Consider the following 8,928-nt stretch of genomic DNA (forward strand, 5'->3'; position numbering starts at 1 on the left):
CGGGAACAGAATGTATAAATAGTTCAAACCACTGTTTGCGCGGCATTACTGCTCAGACTGGGCGGAGGGGTGGGATGTGTGAGGGGAGACTTGTGAGGGGAGACTTGTGAGGGGAGACTTGTGAGGGGAGACTTGTGAGGGGAGACTTGTGAGGGGAGACTTGTGAGGGGAGACTTGTGAGGGGAGACTAGTCAGTCATAGCGTGCAATAATCTAATAGAGCTGTAGTTGTCACACAGGCGACCACAAAGGCTGGTGTAGCCCATATGAATGGCCTCAAGTCAAAAATGGAGGCGCTTGTACAATTAGGGTGCAGTACTAAAGCTGAGCTGTAGTTTCCCCCACCTGAGGTGTGACTGAAAATCCTGGGCACCAATGCAAAATCTGATATGGGGCCCCTACTAACCTTGTGTCAGGGGGACCCCTCACAGTCCAGGGCCCAGAAGCCACTGCTGCGCCCCCTATAGATAATCCCAGATCCGGGGCGAAGATTTATTTCGCTGCTCCTCGTCTATCTACATACAGGTGGCTCCTGTTTCTGCCCCCTCCCTCTAGCTACACCCCTGACTAGACAGGTGTATGATAATAATAATACATTTTATTTCTATAGCGCCAACATATTCCGCAGCGCTGTACAATTTGTAGGGTTCAAATACAGACAGAAAGATACATTACAAAGAAAGTCATTTCACACAATGGGACTGAGGTCCCTGCTTGCAAGAGCTTACAATCTATGAGGTAGAGGGGGTGACACAAGAGGTAGCAGGGGCGGCATTGCTTATACAGAGGTCAGACAATTTATGTTTTAGGCTTTATTCACGTGACAGGGCATAATGGCTGTGTACGGGGGCGTTCACGCGCCTGTTTTCTACACTGACTGTCAAAAGGGTCTGGGGGGAAAAAAAAAATCCTATTAAGTAGACCTAAAAACGTATGTTACGCTGCTTTCTAATGGCCTGTTTTGTGGGCTGTAAAATCGATTTTGGACAACTTAGTGAAAAGCAGATGGAACCAACATCACACTTTTGGTTAGACAAATAGAGAAAAATCCCATAAAACACTACAATCCCCCGTCGGTCCAAGAAGAAAACATACGTGTGACTTGCTCCATTGTGTGCTGTATTTTTAAAGTGTTAAAGGGACCTTTAGTCTGAGACTGGTAGCGGTCAATGCCTTGGTCTGCCATACTTTGGTCATGGCTTAACAAAATCCCATACATGAATCAATAAAAATATCTAGCTAAATGCAGCCAAAATCAGGCATATCCTGATAGCGTCATCATTACCGTGTAGCAATTCCATAGTCAGGAATAAATGGCAGGATCAAAAAGATCTGAATACACAGGGAAAGTCTGAAATACTTGCAACACAGAAGATTGGCTGCACCTATATTGATATGGCGTAAAACACAAAGTGGTTTTACATATCCAATAAAATATATCCAAGGAAGAAGGCAGCACTCTGTAGTTTTCATAAAAAACAATAGTTTATTCCATGTGCATAGGCAACATTTCAGCTCTGGTGAGTCTTTGTCAAGCAAAGTGCATGTGCACACAGGGTAGTTTATATATCAAGTGAATATACAATTGCAATTTACATTCAATCAAATATAAGTGATAGAAAATATAGCGGTAGAACAAAACATGAGTATGATGTGGGTGCAATGAGCACCTGCATATAAAATCGTATTTCCTATTTTTTGGCCGTTTTTCACACATCACTCAGACTAAAGCCTGTGAAGGAATGATGAAAAGCTGCCATGTAAAACATTCATCTGATCAGGGTTTTTTTTTCAGTTTCGTGTGGATATAGCTTTAGTCTATAGTATGAGCAGGGTCTTGCACGACAAACCTAATTTTATAAATTCCATTCATAATAGTAGTTTTAGCAAATCCTGACAGACGCAGCGTTTATCCTTGCTTGGACAGAGAGGGTGTGTTATGTGGCAGATTGGTTATTCATAATGATAGTGCTTTTTTTTTCTTCTTCACTTTGAAGAATTTTTTATATCTATCTATCTATCTATCTATCTATCTATCTATCTATCTATCTATCTATCTATCTCATAGTACACAACAATGGTAAATGTGAAGATTCAAGAATACAATGGTATAGTAGCTTGTACTAGCTTCATATAAGAGCCAATGTTGACGTGAAAAAACAGGCCATAGATCAGAGCCCAGGACTTCAAAAGGTGGGGTTCACCCCATGTAAGCCAACAGCATGAACAGACTGATCATTAAAGCTAATATTTGACTCCTGTAATTGTAAAACATGCTTCATAGTACACGACAATGGTAAACGTGAAGATTCAAGAATACAATGGTACAGTAGCTTGTACTAACTTTATAGAAGAGCCAATGTTGAAATGCAATAGAAGAATGGAAGAAAAACAAAATGAGGGTGAAGTTTTGGGAGGGAGGTATAAACGGAGCCGGGAAAGAGGTGTTTTACTATACCTAGTTATCAATGTGATCCCAATAGATGATAGATTTGCAGAACGTTTAGTCCTTTGCTCAAAGCAATGTGCAGATGTGTGGATGCAGTGGAGAATCAAATCCTCCCTTCTCCATTCACAGTTTGGAGACCGTACAGACCCTGCACTCAGTCTTGCTTTTTTGGATGGTATCTATGGATAATCCTTACCTAGCAATAGAGAACTACAAATTAGAAGGGAGACTTGTAGAGGGAGGACCTTTAGTTTTCCCAGGCAGAAAGAAGCAACATTAAGTGTATTACATTTTATTCCAGAATCACGTTTGAGATGAGGCTAAGTTGTCTGAATAGTTCTGGATTTGTAAGGTTTTCTATTGTTAATACCTTATAAGATATCCAAGAACATACTGAGAATGGATTTTATACTTCCAACTAAGATAAATTTTCCTAGCTAAGTGCATAATTAGATTTTTCATTGATACAATACTATAAGCTATGCCTACATCAGTCCCTAAAATACACACCAAAGGGTTTACTGGAATTTTGTCCTTTTTAACCCCTTGCCGACATCTGCCGTAATAGTACGGCGCTGCCGGGAAGGACTTCCCGCAAACCGTCGTCGTACTATGGCGGCTGCATAGTGCGCACAAAGAACCTGTGTGCGCACCATGCCCTGCGAGTGTCATACGTAACATAACGGGTCCGATCGCGGGTGTTAACCCCTGAGATGCCGGTGGTCAAACATGACCACCGGCATCTCAGGGGTTTAGGAATATTATGGTGCCGATCGGCACTGTGCTGGTGTTGGTAATTGGCAGCCCAGGGTCTGATCAGTGACCATGTGTCTGCCCCATGCCGTCCCCTCCACGTACCTGGTTGGTCCTGCCGAAAAAGAAGCTGTCAGCCCCGTGCGTCTACACGTGTGTAACACGTGTATTGCAGCGTACATCTAGTGAAGCAGAGTTCAGCAGATCGCTGCTTCAATCCCCCATGGGGACAGAAAAAAAAAGTTATAAAAAAAGATTAACCCCTTCCCAACATGCGCCATAATAGTACGGCGCGTGTCGGGTCTGTAACTATGGCAACCGCCCGGGAGCCGGGCGGCCGTCATAGCCGCCGGGTGTCTACTGCTTTAAGCAGTAGACAACCGGCTCTAATGCCTCCGATCGGTCCCTGGACCGATCGGAGGCATTAACCCCTCCGGCGCTGCTGTCAAAGGCGCCGGAGGCGCCATCTTCCCGGCGGCGCATGGGCGCCGCCATTTTGGCAGGGATCGCCGGCTCCTGGAGCATGCTCCAGGGCCGACCCCCCGTTGCCATGACAGCCGGGAGCCTTGTTAAGGGCTCCCAGCCAGTCTGCAAATTCTCTCTTTTGCAGGCTGGTGTATACAGCCTGCAAAAGAGATGATGATTTTTTGCAATGCATTAGCATTGTAATGCATTGCATTAGTGATCAGACCCCCTGGGGTTCAACACCCCTAGGGGGTCTAATAAATGCAAAAAAAAAATAAAAAAAAAAAGTAAAAAAAAATATAAAAAAATATAAAAAGTATTAAAAGTTCAAATCACCCCCCTTTCCCTAGAACAAATATAAAAGTAGTTAAAAACTGTGAAACACATACATGTTAGGTATCCCCGCGTCCGAAATCGCCCGCTCTACAAATCTATAAAAATATTTTTCCTGTTCGGTAAACGCCGTAGCAGGAAAAATAGTCAAAAGTGCCAAACCGCCGTTTTTTCACTTTTTTAATTCTGATAAATATTTGAATAAAAAGTGATCAAAGCAATAACATTTCCCGAAAATGGTAGAACTAAAAAGTACACCCGGCCCCGCAAAAAAAGACGCCCTATACATCCCCGTACACCTATGTATAAAAAAGTTACGGCCGTCGGAATATGGCGACTTTTAGAAAAAAAATTTTTTAACACCGTTTTGGAATTTTTTTTAGGGGTCAAAATGTAAATAAAACCATATAAATTTGGTATCCCTGGAGCCGTACCGAAACACAGAATACAGGGGACATGTCATTTTGGCTGCACAGTGAACGCCGTAAAACCAAAGCCCGTAAGAAAGTTGCAGAAATGCATTTTTTCTTCAAATCCACCCCATTCTGAATTTTTTTCCTGCTTCCCAGTACATTCTATAGAATAATTAATGGTGGCATCATGAAGAAAAAATTGTCCCGCAAAAATTAAGACCTCATATGACTCTGGGAGCGGAGAAATAAAAAAGTTATGGGGTTTAGAAGGAGGGGAGTCAAAAACGAAAAACGAAAATCAAAAAATGCCATCGGCGGGAAGGGGTTAAAGAAGAATAGAAAAAACATTACATATTTGGTATCACCGCGTCCGTAATAACCTGAACCATAAAATTAAAACGTTATTTAACCCGAACGGTGAACAATAAAAAAAAAAGTAGAAAAACGCTCAAAATAATGATTATTCACCACCTTTCCCTTATCAAATGGTTAGATGAAAACCAAAATGGTACCAATAAAAAGCAGAGGTCATCCCGCAAAAAATAAGCCCTCAACCAGCTCTGTCTAGCAAAAAATAAAAATGTTATGCCTTTCAGAAGATGGCAATGCAAAAATAATAGATTTTTTCCCTAAATTGAATTTTATTCTGCACAAATAGCAATACATTAAAAAATCATATAAATGAGGTATCGCCGTAACCGTACCGACCCGCAGAATAAAGGTAACATGTTACTTATGCTGTGTGTTGCATGGGGGGAAAAAATGCTAAAAAGCAATGCCAGAATTGATGTTTCCTTTTACATCCCACCCAGAAAGAGTTAATAAAATGTAGTCAATAAGTTACAGGCCCCAAAATGGCGGCATTGAAAAGTACATCTAATACCGCAAACACCAAGCCCTCATATGGCCACATTGCCAGAAAATATAAATCTAGCTTGTACAATGTGAAGACAAAAACCCTAATAGTCACCAAATCATTAGGACATAAGTGGCTGCGACTAGAAGGAAATGTATATGCTGTGCGAGCGTTTTCAGGGGACCCCCCATATTTAGAGCTTATGAGAGATAATACACCAGCGCTGACCCCCCAGAATGCCCCTCTTCCCCGTCCGCGTCATAGGAGCTGGTGGGAAAATAGAATGGGATTTGGTGTACCCAATTTACTCCGCACAGCTTACATATTCACCTCGGGGTTACTAATGCTACTACATCACTTGATAAATTCTTTGAGGGGTGCGGTTTTCAAAATGGGGTCACTTTCTAGAGGTTTCCACTGTTTTGACTCCTCAAGCGCTTTGTAAATGTGACATGGTTCCTGAAACTGATCACAGCCAGATCTGCCTTCTAAAAGCTCCTTGGCGCCTTCCCTCCTGCGTCTCGCTGTGCGTCCATATATTAGTTTACACCCACAAGTGGGGTGCTATGGTAGTCGGGAGAACTTGCCTAACAAATTGTGGGATGCATTTTCTCCTTTATCCCCTTGTGAATGTGCAAATTCTAGGGCTAAACGGAAATATTAGTAAAATAAAATCAAATTTGAAAATTTCACCTCCATTTTGTCTTAATTCCTGTTAAGCACTTGTAGGGTTAAATTACTCGGTATATGTTGTTTTGGCTTATTTAAGGGGTGCAGTTTTGAAAATGGGGTGATTTATGGGGGGCTTTAATACAAGGGTCTTTCAAAACCCCTTCATAACTGGATTAGTCCCTTTAAAAAATGGGTTTTGGAAATTTCTTGAAAATTTTGAATATTGTTGTTTCACTTGAAAACCTTCTAATGTCCGTAAAAAATAAAAGGGTGACTAAAGTTTGATGCCGCCATAAAGCAGAGATCTGGGACATGAGATTTATGATATAATTTTGGCGGTCTGACTATCTGTATGCTATGCACATCATTTCAAACTTTATAAAATGCATATTTTACGAAATTTCCTGATTTTTCATAATTAAACACAACATATAAACCAAAATTTACTACTAACACGAAGTACAATGTGTTACGAAAAAACAGTCTCAAAATCACTTTGGTAAGTTAAAGCGTTCCAAAGTTATTACTGCATAAAGTGACACGTCCGTTTTAGAAAATCGAGCTTGGTCAGGAAGTCAAAAAGTGCCATCGGCGGGAAGGGGTTAAATATCACAGGTCCTGGCTGTATTTTGCAAAATAGTGATCGGGTGCTGCAGAGGAGCAGGAGTACAGAGGAAAACTAACTTTCATAACCCTGTATCAAATTCACATGCCCAGTTTTTCCCTCCTACATTCCCACAGTCCCTGGTACCCTATGTTTACATGATGTCTTGTCAGTTTAAATTCTTCACTTTATGTAAGCTGATTATGTACTGCTCAAACAGCACACCACACAAGCACCACCATGTGGCCAAAACCTGGAATCTGTTTATGAACAGACCTATCCACCAGTTATAGAACTGGTAGACTGTTTCAGGGATTGTCGGCTGCTATTTACATCTGCATACATCTTTACATGCTGCTTTCCAGTACATAGACACAGGTTAGTCAATGTAATTTTGATTTTCAGGGCTGAGACAAATTCCTAAAACTCTCCCTTTGTGTCATGCCACTGGATCAGTAGCGAATCCACAAATCGACAAGTAACGTCCAATGCAGATATTCCTGAGAACACCTTGGTTTCCTCCCACCAGCTAAGGTACAGCTTGGCGTATATGGGGGCCCCATTGCTGTACCCCTCATCTAGTGGAAGGTCACCCTTTGAATAACTTTTCTAGAATACACCTAAGCAGCTGTAGGAACAGATGATTGTGGGATTGCATGAACGTCCTCCTTGACCACAAGAAATATTCAGTAGCATAGCAGCCTTGATCGTGGGGGATTGATGAATACAGTGCCTCCACACCATGGCTAAATACACAACATCCTCTAGGGCAGTGATGGCCAAACTTTTGACTTCAGTGTCAAAATTTGTAAAACAAAAAAAACCTTGAGCGGTGTCAAATCTAGAAGTTATTTTTAATATATAGTGTTAATGAAGCTAAAGCAAATTCTTTATTGTAGAATTTCATTGCTAAATCTTATCTTCAATTGAAGGTTGGAATTTCGTACAAAGACCTTGGTCCAGCCGTCTGCTGCTGACAGGCAACTGTGAGACATGGTTCTAGTGTTCCCAGCTGTCTAGATGCTAGTCTGCTGTAAATTTAGTTTCACAGGCCAATGCCTTAAATCCCTAACAACCAACTTTGCTAACGGAGGAAAGATGGCTGCCATTCACATAGCACTCTATGAAGCAGGAGAGATGCGTGCTCAGCTGGAAGCAGAGTTGCCCAGCCTCTGCAAGTTGTCAGCATGTCACCACTGACATGTGTGCCATCAGTTAGCCGTCAGGGCTTTAGGGTGATACCCTCCAACTTATTTAGGATGTCCATAGTATATCTGGTGTGAGAGCTCAAACCCATAATAAATGGCCTCAAAACGGTCTAGATATACACTGTTTTGGGTGAGACTGTTAATTCCAGATACTATGGGATGTCCTTTAAGAGGGGACAATCTCTTTTGGATCTTTGGGAAGATGTATAACGAGGCCATGGATGGATCGATATCAAGATCCATCAGGTCTTTGTCAATCAGCCCTCTAATATACAGTCCTATGAAAAAGTTTGGGCACCCCTATTAATCTTAATCATTTTTAGTTCTAAATATTTTGGTATTTGCAGCAGCCATTTCAGTTTGATATATCTAATAACTGATGGACACAGTAATATTTCAGGATTGAAATGAGGTTTATTGTACTAACAGAAAATGTGCAATATGCATTAAACCAAAATTTGACCGGTGCAAAAGTATGGGCACCTCAACAGAAAAGTGACATTAATATTTAGTACATCCTCCTTTTGCAAAGATAACAGCCTCTAGTCGCTTCCTGTAGCTTTTAATCAGATCCTGGATAAAGGTATTTTGGACAAACAGTTCAAGTTCAGTTAGGGTGCATGCACACTACGTAACGCCGGGCGTGTATGAGAGCCGTACACGCCGGCGTTACAGCAGACTGCCGAACACTTCCCATTCACTTCAATGGGAGCGCTCGTAACAGCGGCGTTTACGAGCGCTCCCATTGAAGTGAATGGGAAGTGCTCGGCAGCCCTGCTGTAACGCCGGCGTGTACGGCTCTCATACACGCCCGGCGTTACGTAGTGTGCATGCACCCTTAAGTTAGATGGTGGCCGAGCATGGACAACCCGCTTCAAATCATCCCACAGATGTTCAATGATATTCAGGTCTGGGGACTGGGATGGCCATTCCAGAACATTGTAATTGTTCCTCTGCATGAATGCCTGAGGATTTGGAGCGGTGTTTTGGATCATTGTCTTGCTGAAATATCTATCCCCGGCGTAACTTCAACTTCGTCACTGATTCTTGAACATTATTCTCAAGAATCTGCTGATACTGAGTGGAATCCATGCGACCCTCAACTTTAACAAGATTCCCGATGCCGGCATTGGCCACACAGCCCCAAAGCATGATGGAACCTCCACCAAATTTTAC

This window comes from Leptodactylus fuscus, chromosome 2 (genome assembly GCF_031893055.1).
Source record: "Leptodactylus fuscus isolate aLepFus1 chromosome 2, aLepFus1.hap2, whole genome shotgun sequence".
Classification (NCBI taxonomy): Eukaryota; Metazoa; Chordata; class Amphibia; order Anura; family Leptodactylidae; genus Leptodactylus; species Leptodactylus fuscus.